General features: G+C 39.0%; 1 protein-coding gene and 1 long non-coding RNA gene across 2 annotated transcripts in view; one reads left to right on the top strand and one right to left on the bottom strand.

Annotated features, from left to right (window-relative positions):
- LOC112055011 (vinculin) overlaps positions 1 to 13,430 on the top strand; it is a 41,436-nt gene that overhangs the window by 3,891 nt on the left and 24,115 nt on the right. The window lies entirely within an intron of this gene.
- LOC128199475 (uncharacterized) lies at positions 7,292 to 11,439 on the bottom strand. Its single transcript, XR_008252113.1, has 2 exons — positions 8,492 to 11,439; positions 7,292 to 7,710 (listed from the first exon to the last, which is right to left on the bottom strand). It is a non-coding gene; the product is annotated as an uncharacterized LOC128199475 (long non-coding RNA).

Genomic DNA, 13,430 nt, shown 5'->3' with positions numbered 1-13,430 from the left:
ATATGACTAATATACTCACAATGTTTTTCCTTTACCGTTTGAGACACGTGATATTTAATTTCTCAAACTGGAGGTGGATATCCCGGACCGGATTAGAACCTACGCCCTACGAATCGAAGGCGAAGGCATAACCACTGGGCTATCACGGCTCCACCTAAGCAATACCGACAAACTTTGTGAGCAAGAGGTGTGAAAAATATAATTTTCAATGTCATAGTGGGCAGTTAAAAGTAGGTGTTAGAGAGAATAACAAAACTACCTACCAGGTGGAGGTGATACAATTCATAATAACATTTGCTATTTTTGAATCCTGACTCACGACTGTTGCGAAGCGGTTTCCGGACGAATGTTGGCGCCAAAATTTAAATTTGGAATCGTAACATTATTTTGTAATCAAACACTTGAGAATACAATATGACAGAACAGGCTGTATGATAAACAATCTTTGCCTGTTATAGGCAAAGATTGTTTATCATACAGCTTGTTAGCAGCTTGTTAACTGTTGCATGAAAAAACTCCTTGTATCTATCAATCTGAGGCCTCTTTGCTCTTGTTGTTCTACCTAGGCAAAGGTATGATCCTATTAGAGCAGCTTTAGATACCCGTTATTCTGCAGTTCTAGGTTAAGGTCTGTAAGCAGTTTTTTGGACCAAGGCGCGTTTGGAACCCTCGTAATTTTAATTTTAAGTTTTCGACTCTACTTACCTCCTTTAAATTAAATCATGACATAACTTGACGTTTCAAAAGTGCTTGTAAATTAAGCCTAATTGAAATAAATGAATTTTGAATTTGAGTTTTGTTTATGTAGAGATTTTAATGGTAGGATTCCGCTAGTACCCACTTGTAAGTTCTACCATTTTTTAATTAGTTCATTTGTTAGTTATTAATATGAAAGAAAGAAATAAAAAATATTTATTGCTAAATTATGCCACACATCACAATTATTTCAGAATAGTACCCCACAATATGTGTCATCTATACAAATATTATAAAGCGGAAGAGTTTGTTTGTTTGTTGAATGAACGCGCTTATCTCAGGAACTACTGGTCCGATTTGAAAAATTCTTTCAGTGTTAGATAGCCCATTTATCGAGGAAGGCTATAGACTATTTTATCCCCGTCTTCCTACGAGAACGGGAACCACGCGGGTGAAACCGCGAGGCGTCAGCTAGTAACAGCGTATAAAAAGGTCCTAGCTCAGCATATTGCTATATTCTCCCCATAAGAAAAGAGCATACAGAGCTGATTTTCAGCTGGGACCCCATTCCAAGAGCCATGCATTATTTATACACTTTTACTCTCTTAAAACCATGTAAAATTTGTAGAATATTGGGAAGCCAACACTTTCCATATAAGCAATACTTTTCACCACTGAGCCATAGAGGTCATCGCTCGATATCGGGGTCCCAATTATCTGAATTGCCTTCCCAGCCGGTCGCGTCCGCCCGCCTTCCGCGCCGGGAATAGAACTGCATCGTGCTAAATAACTGAAAACAGTGACCAGACACACACACAACTTTATTTTTTTTTAAAGAATATCACACTACTTTATATTATAAAGGCAAAAGTTTGTGTGTTTGTTCCTCCTTTACGCTGCGGCTACTAAAGCGATTTGGCTATATATATATATATATATATGTATATGATACCAATATAAAATATAGCCCATAGCACTCCCCTATAACGTAGCATTCTACTGGTGAAAGAATTTTTAAAATCGGATCAGTATTTCCAAAGAATTTCCCTTCCTTCCTTTCCCTTACAAAGAATGTTACAAACTTACAACCTCTTTATGATATTAGTATAGATTATAAGAAGGTAAGATTTTTTTTTGTTACTCACAGGCTCCGAAAGTATTGGACCGATTGGATAAATTCTTTTACAAATGCAAAGCTATATTATCAGCGAATAACATAGGCTATATTTGATCCCCGTATTCGCACGGGAATGGGAATTACGCGGGTTAAACGACTGTTACAGTTTTGTTATACGATTTACATAATTACAGTAATTATAATATTAAGGGGCCTACATAAAGACAGACAATACAATAGTTCCCATGGGCCATGAAGACAATTGGAGTCGTTATAGTCTGTCAGCGTTAAGTGGCCTGTTACTTGGAGTATGTATAGTTAGACGTCTCTCGTGAATACTCACTTATTCCATTTGCCCGACTATAGAAGGGAGAATTTAATTGCCTCGTTTCACCAGTGGCTGGTTAGTCTATGTGGCTATCTAAAAGCGCTTGGAGGCCATTGGATCAGCTTCCACCTTCACACAGGAAGTAAAACTATAAGAAATTGTAATGTTGTCATCAATTGTAAATTATATTATTGTATGATTTTTTAAAAAGAGCAACTGTTGAGTTTCTTGCCGGTATCTTCTCAGCAGAACCTGCCTTCCGAACCGGTGGTAGAATCTTTACAAATAGTCAACTGACGTGTCATAAGTGCTTGTAAACTGAGCCTCCTTGAAATAAATGATTTTTGATTTTGATTTGTCTTTCGTTCACAAGGTTCTAGGTTCGAGTTTGAAATATTTAACTTTTGAGAATTTTTAAAATAAGCGGCTTCAAAAAAAGGAGGAGATTTCTCAATTCGATAAGGTTTTTTTGTAATGTTTGTTACCTCATTCAGTAAGATCATTCTCAACTCTGAGCTAGGAAGTTGATGGTGTTACACTCTTGTGCAACGATTTTTTATACTATAGACATGTTACGAGCACCGCAAAAAGTGATCCGAATTTCAAGAAATTAAATATCACGTGTCTCAATCGGTGAAGGAAAACATCGTGAGGAAACCTGCATACTAGAGAATTACCTTAATTCTCTGCGTGTGTGAAGTCTGCCAATCCGCATTGGGCCAGCGTGGTGGACTATTTTTCTAACCCCTCTCATTCTGAGAGGAGACTCGAGCTCAGCAGTGAGCCGAATATGGGTTGATGACGACTCTGCAGGGTGATAGTTGACATCAAGGCCTACTAAAATCCTACTAATATTAGAAACGCGAAAGTTTGTATGGATGTTTGGATCTTTGTTACTTTTTAACGCCGCTACTACAGAAGCGATTTGGCTAAAATTTGAAATGGAAATAGATTTTACTCTGGATTAACACATAGGCTACCCAAGATTTCTATTTCGAGTTTTTTATCCCGAAAAATTCGAAATAGAAAGAGATTTGCGATAACTGATGATTTTGATAATATGAATGTTTGTTACTCTTTCACGCCTCGACTACTGAACCGAATTAGCTGACATTTGGTATTGAGATATATTATAGCATGGATTAACACATAGGCTACTTTTTATCTCGGAAAATTCCATGGCTACAGACGGATTTGTAAAAAACTAAATTCCACGCGGACGAACACGCGGGCGTCCCCTAGTAATGCAATATATGTTAGCCAAAATTTTACTGTTAATAAGTTATATTGATTTTTCTGTGAATTTTGCGCTAGTTGTGACATAATTACACAACAAGTGTCACACAGCTCGTACGTGACCAAACAATGCCTTGCACAAGTCCTTGGCGTGTGGGCTGCGAACATATGGCACGCTTATACGCATACTAGCGCACGCCCGCGACTTCGTGTGCCCTTCATCATCATCATCATCATCAACGCATATTCGGCTCACTGCTGAGCTCGAGTCTCCTCTCAGAATGAGGGGAGGTTAGACCAATAGTCCACCACGCTGGCCCAATGCGGATTGGCAGACTTCACACACGCAGAGAATTAAGAAAATTCTCTGGTATGCATGTTTCCTCACGATGTTTTTCCTTCACCGTTTGAGACACGTGATATTTAATTTCTTAAAATGCTCACAACTGAAAAGTTGGAGGTGCATGCCCCTTGACCGGATTCGAACCCACACCCTCCGAAATCGAAGGCAGAGGTCATATCCACTGGGCTATCACGGCACGTGCGCCCTTAGACCTCTTTAATTCGGCCCTCTCACAAAATCGGACCTTTCTTAGCGGGCCTCTGTTAACTATAACCTACCTTACCAAATTGCATCATTGTATGTCAAGCGAGTGAGATGAGACCTTTCGCTTTTATATATTTCGACTAACGAAGGCCTGCGACTCTCGCGTGCTTGCGCGTGAAATTCGGCTTTGGTGGTAGTTGGTTTTTTCCAGAATAGAAAATAACTCATGTTCTGCTTATATCATAGGTTATGATACACGACATCGTACCGGAAAACTAAATCGTAGGGTGGTCACTAGCCATGGCCGAAGCCTCCCACCAGCCAGACCTAAACCAATTAAGATTAAGAAAACCTCAATGGGCTCAGCCAAGGATCAACCCAGGACCTCCGTCTTGTAAATCCACCGCGCATACAACTGCGCCACGGAGGCCGTAGTCCATCGGGGATCGAACCAAAACCTCACGGCAATGAATCCAGCTTCTTTATCATTGAGCTATTGAGGTTATAAACATACGTGGGCGGAATCTCATATTGAATGGATTACAAAATATTTTCACAGCGTTCTCGATCTTTTTGGGCTTTGCAACCGTATCGTTCCGATTCGAAATGCAATTTGGCAGCGGATCAAGACGCTTTGGTGATTTGTGTTGTTGTAACTTTTTGAAAATTAGGTAAATTCATCGAGTTGTAGTTCTTGTTAGGCAAATCATATTTTTTTGGCGTTTAATGTAACCTCAACTGATGGTCGAAGTTTTTTTGCTATGTATAGCTTGCGCTGACCGTGATAGCCCAGTGGATATGAACTGTGCCTCCGATTCCGGAGGGTGTGGGTTCGAAATCAGCCCGGGGTATGCACCTCCAACTTTGCAGTTGTGTGCATTGTAAGAAATTAAATATCACGTGAAAAACATCGTGAGGAAACCTGTATACCAGAGAATTTTCTTAATTCTCTGCGTGTGTTAAGTCTGCCAATCCGCATTGGGCCAGCGTGGTGCATTATTGGCCTAACCCCTCTCATTCTGAGAGGAGACTAGCTCAGCAGTGAGCTGAATATGGGTTGATAATGATGAATGATGATGATAGTAGAGTAGTTTTTAGTTAAGACTACACGAAAAAACATACTTTAGATAATGTTTTGTATTTTAAGTTTATCATTTTACAAATAACAAAAAAGGTATTCCGTTACATAATATCCCTGCAAAGCCCTGCCCTTGAAGATAGCGGCAAAGGCGCGGCCGACAAAGGCGCGGTCACCCCAGTAATATACCCCCAGTTGAAACATAAATGAATATAGCCTACACCTACAGTCATCATCATCTCCTTACCCTTATTCCACTTAAGTGGGGTCGGAAAAATATGTCAATCTTTTCCATTCGTCTCTATTACTCGTCAACTCATCATCCACTCCTTTTACACACATGTCCTCTTTCACACAATACAACCATCTCTTCTTTGGCCTTCCTCTCCTCTTATGTTCTTCCACTTGCAGATTCAACATTTAGCCTACATTTACAGTATAGCAGTAAATGTTTATTTTTTTAAAAAAGAATGTCACACTTAATATTGTAAAGGCGAAAGTTTGTGTGTAAGTGTGTAAGTATGTTTGTTCCTCTTTTACGCTGCGGCTACTGAAGCGATTTGGCTGAAATTTGGAATGGAAATAGATTATACCCTGGATTAACACACAGGCTACTTTTCATCCCGGAAAAGTCCAATTGGTCGTTGTCGAAGCCCCCAAGTGTTACAAGTTCCTCGATTACTTATAGGTGGTATTTGATGAACTGAGTTCAGTTGTTTGCTAGGCAGCGTAGACACCGTCACGCTGCCAGTCGAGTTAGTGATATTGTGTTGATACATTCAAAAGAGATCCCTCAAACCTCAAGGTCACAAGTCCTGCTCGAGGTGTTTCCTTTACCACAAAATAATCGTACAATCATCGTCGCTGCTACTCGTCACGTCACACTATAGCTTGGCTCGTTGTTGACACTCCCATGATATGCGAGCGACGGGGGGAAAGGACTGCGCGGACCATCGAATTTGCCAAGCAATACTGCGGGAGGTGCTTAACATAAGAGCCATGAATGAATATGCCGACGTCACCATTAGGAATGTTGCGTACTAGCGCCATATAACCCTGGAATTCATAGTCGTGAAGTGAACAATCCCCCACAAACCAATATTCAGTATTCACCCAGGGGCTGACTATTAAATCATCCTTCATTGCATTTCATAAACAAACTACTGGAGAGCCCCTAGGTGACTGGAGTTTCAAGCAAATGTTGTCTATGATTTTACATTAGATCTTTGAAAATTCTGTGACACAACCACAGAGAGACGTATTATTCTTTGACATTTTACAAAATAATTTAGTTTCTAATATTTTCATTTACTTTCTGTTTTTATTTATCGTAGTAAAATTTAATTCGTTCAAGTGTACAATAGATCAGTTTTATCAAAAAGTTTCTTTCTCACAAGAAGGAGTTGTTAGAAAAATATTGAAGTTATGTGGACGAACATGATCATATACAAAATTATCAGCCGATGGACGTCCACTGCTGGACATAGCCGTCTTGCATGGACTTTCAAACACAACGGTCTCGAGGGGCCAGCGTCCAGCGGCTCCCTGCAACCCGCTTGATGCCCTCGGTCCACCTAGTGGGGGTTCAACCAACACTGCGATTTCATCGGCTCTTCGATCTATGTGGCCTGCCCATTGCCACTTCAGCTTTACGACTCGCTGTGCTACCTATGTCAGTGACTTTGGTTTGTCTGCGGATCTCCTCATTTGTGAAACGATCACGCAGAGAAATCCCAAGCATACTATTTACTATATAAGTAGTTTGATATTTCATACTTTTGTAATGTGGAATCCTACTTGAAATAAAAAAAATATTGTAAGAGGAAATTTGTTTATTTTACTCAAAACCACCTATAATCACCTGAAATAATTACAAGTAGGTACTATTATGCTGTATTTTCTTACAATTTATAGTAAGTGCAGTAAATAAATATAAGTGTAGCTTATCCTTAGGAATAGCGGTAAAATTGCATTTCACAAAGCTTTAGATCACATAATATTATATATTTAGGAGGTAGGCTTGGCCCGGTAATGGGCTGATAATAATGAACCACACAGTACTTACTGCAATTCTAAAATCAAACCTATATCCTTTTAATACAAAGTTTAATTAATAACAACAATAAATACATAATTTAGAAAGAAAGAAAGAAAAAATCTTTATTACAGCATTATGCCACACAACACAATATGCTCATAATATCATATAATGCTAACAAAATTTACATATAACTTATTGTTATTATTGTATATTTTTATAGGGCCAGACTTAAATGAAAAATGCATAAGTAAACATTTAATAATTATCTTTATTAAAGATGTGAATCAATAAATTTCATTCAATTAAGATTTGTATACATTTTCTATTGTTATGGACTTCAGAGTGAGTGACCACCTTACAACATACTGCACTCACTCCTACTACCTCTATATTAAATGCTGCTGACTTTTCAAGGTATGTGGGTCTTCCAATTACTGTGATCTGAAAACTCGGATTTTCAAGGACCAAAGTATTCTCAGTATTCTTGGTAAAACAGTATTCTCAGAGCTCATCACTGCTATTCCCTGCCATGATAGCCGGTTTCTTTAAATATGTGCATAGGGTCCTCCGGGGTTGTTTATATGTATACCTATGTGTGCCATCAATACAGCTTGACTTTTGGCATTTCTGTTATTTCATAGAATGCTTGATGGAATGCACATACAGTCTGAAAATAAACATTATGTTAGTTACATTTATGTAGGTTATAGGTATATTTCCTAAATCAAAACTAGATAGGTATACCTAACATTTATATAGGTTAGATTACAAACAAACTAATTAAATTCTTCATCATGAGTATGTTAAGCATGAGTCTCCTCTCAGAATGAGAGGGATAAGGTCCACCACTCTGGCCCAATGTGAATTGGCAGACTTCACACATGTAGAGACAATGTTTTTCCTTCACCGTATGAGAAATGTGATATACATTTAAATTCATAAAATGCACATAACTGAAATGATTTGGAGGTGCATGTTTCAGACAGCATTTGAACCTACACCCTCCGAATAGAAGGCAGAGGTCATATCAACTGGGCTATCTGGATTTTGACCTACTCCTAATTTATCTATACTAATATTATAAACAGGAAAAATTTGTTTGTTTGTTTTGAATAGGATCTGTAACTACTGAACTGATTTGAAAGATTCTATCACTGTTGGGAACCTACACCATCATAATCAAAGGCAGGGGTCATACCCACTGGGCTAATTGGTTTTATATCTACTCCTAATTTATCTTTACTAATAATAGAAACAGGAAAGATTTGTTTGTTTGTATGTTTTGAATAGGCTCTGGAACTACTGAACCAATTTAAAAAATTCTTTCACTGTTGGGAAGCTACACTATTCCCGAGCTCTATAGGCTATATTTTATGCCCATATTCTTACGGAAATGGGAACCACACAGGGTGAAACCGCGCGGCGGAATAATGAACAAAGGTACGTACCTGATAACATCCCGTTTCATAGAATCGAAGTGCTGCTAGAATGTATAATACTAGCGGTATTGGTATTCCTCTCTTGGTCTTCTGTGTTCATTCTTCATCAAACAGAGGCATATTATGCCTAATATGAGAATCTTTCGTACATTCCATATCGCCATAGTATTATACTGGGTTTACGCAATTGCGAATATATATCTTGGGCACTGATATAACTCGCTGTTTATAACTTCACTTATAACGATCCGAACGTCCACTTTCTAATAAATAAATCACGAATAACAACAAAAAAAAATGCCAGGGGATGGTTTGGCTGACAAATATCGGTAATTCAGCAGTCAGCCGCCAGCTCCTGTCAAATGAGGGGTTTCTTTTGTCTATGAAACGCGTAGGGGTTGAATTCGACACATGGCGGCTGAATAATCCCCTTAGGGGCCCCCTACTACGACTATGAATTCCACCGTAAGGGCCGGCGGCGCCCGCGCTTCCGTCAACGACCCTAAAGTGTCAAGCCGTGGGTAGATCGATAAAAATCTATTAGTACTAGTGAGTCTGAGCGAACAAAGACCTTGCATTCTTGGGTAAATTGTTAACCAATACTACTTACTTGGTGCTGCTGAGTGCATCACTTTGTGGCCTGCGTAAGCTGTTGGCAATATGTGAGGCTTATGTGGAAAGGCACGGGTTAATTTATAATGCCAAGAAAAGCGAAGTGATGGTCTTTGAGGCTGAGGGAAAGTTACCAAGTAACGTTCCATCGCTTGTACTAAATGGGACAATTTTGAAACAAGTTCACCAATTTAAATATCTAGGACATTTTTTGACCCCCGACCTCAAGGACGACACGGATATTGAAAGGGAGCGGAGAGCATTGTCAGTTAGAGCTAACATGCTTGCACGCAGGTTTGCACGCTGCTCACAGCAAGTTAAGACAACATTATTTAAGGCCTATTGCACTATTTTTTACACATGCAGCCTGTGGGCAAAATATACACAAAGATCGTACAATGCTCTCCGTATCCAGTACAATAATGCATTCAGGGCTATTATGGGGCTACCTCGTTACTGTAGCGCGTCAGGGATGTTCGCGGAAGCAAGAGTTGATTGCTTTTATGCAACAATGCGCAAAAGATGCGGATCCCTGGTGCGAAGGCTGCGAGGCAGTACCAACAGCATTTTGGCAGTAATCGCCAGCAGACTAGACTGCACCTACGTGAACCACTGTTGTGGCGTTTCTAATGGAATGACATAGCACTGGTTCTCGTAAATACAATAGGTTTTAAGTAACTAACATAGATAATAAGAAATATTGTTATTTACTAATTTTTAGGTTTAGGTATACACAATTAACATACTTATAAGAGAATTTTACTAACAAAATGAGTCTTGGTTACTTTAAATAAATGAATTATTATTATTATTATTATTATTATTATAATGTGATCTTGCAGTAAGAGCCGTGATAGCCCAGTAGATATAACCTCTGCCTCAGATTCCGGAGAGTGTGGGTTCGAATCCGGTCCGGGGCATGCACCTCCAACTTTTCAGTTGTGTGCATTTTAAGAAATTAAATATCACGTGTTTCAAACGGTGAAGGCGAAACATCGTGAGGAAACCTGCATACCAGAGATTTTTTTCAATTCTCTGTGTGTGTGAAGTCTGCCATTCCGCATTGGGCCAGCGTGGTTGACTATTGGCCTAACCCCTCTAATTCTTGGACTCGAGCTCAGCAGTGAGCCGAATATGGGTTGATAGTGATGATGATGATGACATACCTACTCATGCTAATTTATAGCTTTCTAGTAGTAATATACTATGCACAAAAATTAAGGGAGCAGAAAAAAAATCCAAATTTTTGGGGGATTTTCAACAGGCTGTAACTTATACAAAAATGGTCGTACAGGACAAAATGATCTTTTTCCATTCAAACATCGATATCTCAGCGAGAAATGCTCGTATCGAGATTAAAAAAAAACGAAATTAAATCTGAATAAACAAGCTATCCGGTCCATATGGAGGTTGAGTCGAAAAATTTTTTTCCACGTCCGTAGATTAAAAAAAAAACCCAAAAAAATTTCGAAAATTTTTTTTTCGGTCGTTTTCTTATGATTACTCAAAAAATATTTTCAAAAAAAAATTTTCAAACTCAGATCCAAAAACTAAACACTTAGAGCTACAATTTGCTTTTTTTTTTGCTGTACGACCATTTTTGTATAAGTTACAGCCTGTTGAAAATCCCCCAAAAATTTGGATTTTTTTTCTGCTCCCTTAATTTTTGTGCATAGTATAGTATTTCCGCTAAACCGCGGACGGACGGACGGACAGGCAGGGTTATAAGGGTTCCTTGTGTATAAGGGGATTACGGAACACTAAAAATCAGTTATTTAATGTTGTACAATTTTGTAAAAATGGCAAGCGAAAATTTGTTTCCCCTTTCAGTAAGAGTTGCCTACCCACTTGTATGTGGAGGGTAAACAATGGTTCTGGCTGTGTGCCAAATAATATGCGCCTACAACAAACCTTGATTCGTCGACTCTTTGATAGCTACAGTGAAGAGTTCAACACAAGTCATCGGATTACATTGAAGACTGTTTAGGATTTTATAATTTTAAAATATTAAGTTTGGTTGGATGATAAGCTTCCGGCCGTGGCTAGTTAACAGCCTATCGGCAAGGACGTTCTGCCGAGCGATTTAGCGTTCTGGTACGATGTCGTGTAGAAACCGAAAGGGGTGTGGATTTTCATCCTACTCTTAACAAGTTAGCCCGCTTACATCTTAGATTACATCACTTACCATCAGGTGAGATTGTAGTCAAGGGCAAACAAAAAAAAGTTGTAATAGATGATGAGGGTACAGACGGTAAAAACATCATTATCTATACGGACAGTTACCGTGTAGTGGGCCGGGAGGCGAAAGCTCGAGAGCGATGCTCCAGTCACGTGCCGCCTGACTATTTAGTAGGTGAGGGACAAAACGAGCTTGTGTAACCCAGACTTTTCTCATTTATACTAATATTATATCGATTTGATGGTTATTTTATATAGATCCTACTAATATCCTATTAATTAATTTGTGTGAAAGTGTGTAAGTATGTTTGTTCCTTTTTTCGCTGAAGCGATTTGTCTGAAATTTGGAACGGAAATAGATTTTACTATGGATTAACACATAGGCTACCTTTCATCCCGGAAAAATCCACGGTTCCCGCGGGATTTGTAAAAAGTGAATTCCACGCGGACGAAGTCGCGGGCGTCCGCTAGTTGTTAATAAAGACCAAATTAGTGAACAGGCCAGCTGAGTCTGTAGATAAGCTACAAATCAATTATATTCTTACAAATGTGCTTCCAAAACTAAAATATGTAACATACCTATCCGATTGGTAGGTTTATCACCTGACCTAACGATAACGAATGCCATCCCTATATATTTTTATTGACGCAAATACAAACTTATAACACAGTTTGACGTCGAAGCATGTCTGTGGCATCGTAACTTTTAAACGAATGGATCGATTTGGATGCGGTTTTCTTAATTTGAAAGACAGTAAATAATCTTCTTTTGTGATGGAGAAAAATCTGGCATAAAAGTTGTTATTATTTAACTAGAATAACGGCTTTTATACCAGATTTATTTCCATCTATGACGTTAGTAAAAATTTTGAAAAGCCTCCATAGTTTTTAAGGATATTAAATCCTTAAAACCGTCGGAGGCTTTTCAAAATTTTAACTTGTTTAGATTTCGAAGCGTTTGTAGTCACAGAATTGATGTATAACTTGACTAAATGTTGTCTTGACACTACCTTTTGTTATCATGTAAATAAACACACTTTTTAAATAAATATTCTCACGAATTTATTCCAACCCACGCACCCCCTACCGAGGGGTTGGTCCCCCCTCTTCCCACAAAATGGCGCGCGCGAAATACCGGCCTTTACTTTGACCTGACGCCCGACATTTTAGCTGAAAATGTTTTCAGCAAAAGACTGGAATGCGGTATTTTGTGGTACCTACGTGCATGAATAATGTTTCTTTTTTATTTTTATTCTTTACTTCTAAGTATATCTAGGATATGGAACTCTCAATGTTTGTATCGTTCGTTATCAACCCATATTCGGCGCACTGCTGAGCTCGAGTCTCCTCTCTGAAAAGTTGGAGATGCTTGCCCCGGACCGGATTAGAACCCACACCCTCCGGTATCGGAGGTAGAGGTCATATCCACTGGGCTATCACGGATCATTATGTATATTGTCTATATTTTAACCCTTGGCTACAATCTCACCTGATGGTAAGTGTTGCAATCTAAGATGGAAGCGGGCTAACTTGTTAGGAGGAGGATGAAAATCCACACCCCTTTCGATTTCTACACGACATCGTACCGGAACGCTAAATCACTTAGCGGTAATATGGATCCCATATAACTGATCTGTATTCTAAAATACTTCTCGTCGTAGTAAAATAAAAAAAAATACAAGAAAGTGTACCCGCTTAAGCGTAGCTTTAGCTTTATGTTCTGTCGTCTAAACATGTGACAGGGGTCTTAAACATTTTTAATTATAATTCATTCCTTATCAAAGGAATGGTTAAAGTGAGTGACACAGATTGAGAAATTAACCTGAATTTATTAGAACCTTGTTTAATGCAGAGACACGTTCTTAATACTTGATACACGGGCTTATGTGTGTCACGCGACTTTTTTTTTTTTTATTCTTTACAAGTTAGCCCTTGACTACAATCACACCTGATGGTAAGTGATGATGGAGTCTAAGATGGAAGCGGGCTAACTTGTTAGGAGGAGGATGAAAATCCACACCCCTTTCGGTTTCTACACGACATCGTACCGGAACGCTAAATCGCTTGGCGGTACGTCTTTGTCGGTAGGGTGGTAACTAGCCACGGCCGAAGCCTCCCACCAGCCAGACCTGGACCAATTAAGAAAATTTCAATCGGC

The sequence above is a fragment of the Bicyclus anynana genome, chromosome 25 (genome assembly GCF_947172395.1).
Source record: "Bicyclus anynana chromosome 25, ilBicAnyn1.1, whole genome shotgun sequence".
In the NCBI taxonomy this organism is placed as follows: Eukaryota; Metazoa; Arthropoda; class Insecta; order Lepidoptera; family Nymphalidae; genus Bicyclus; species Bicyclus anynana.
This window is presented reverse-complemented; position numbering and strand designations above follow the sequence as displayed.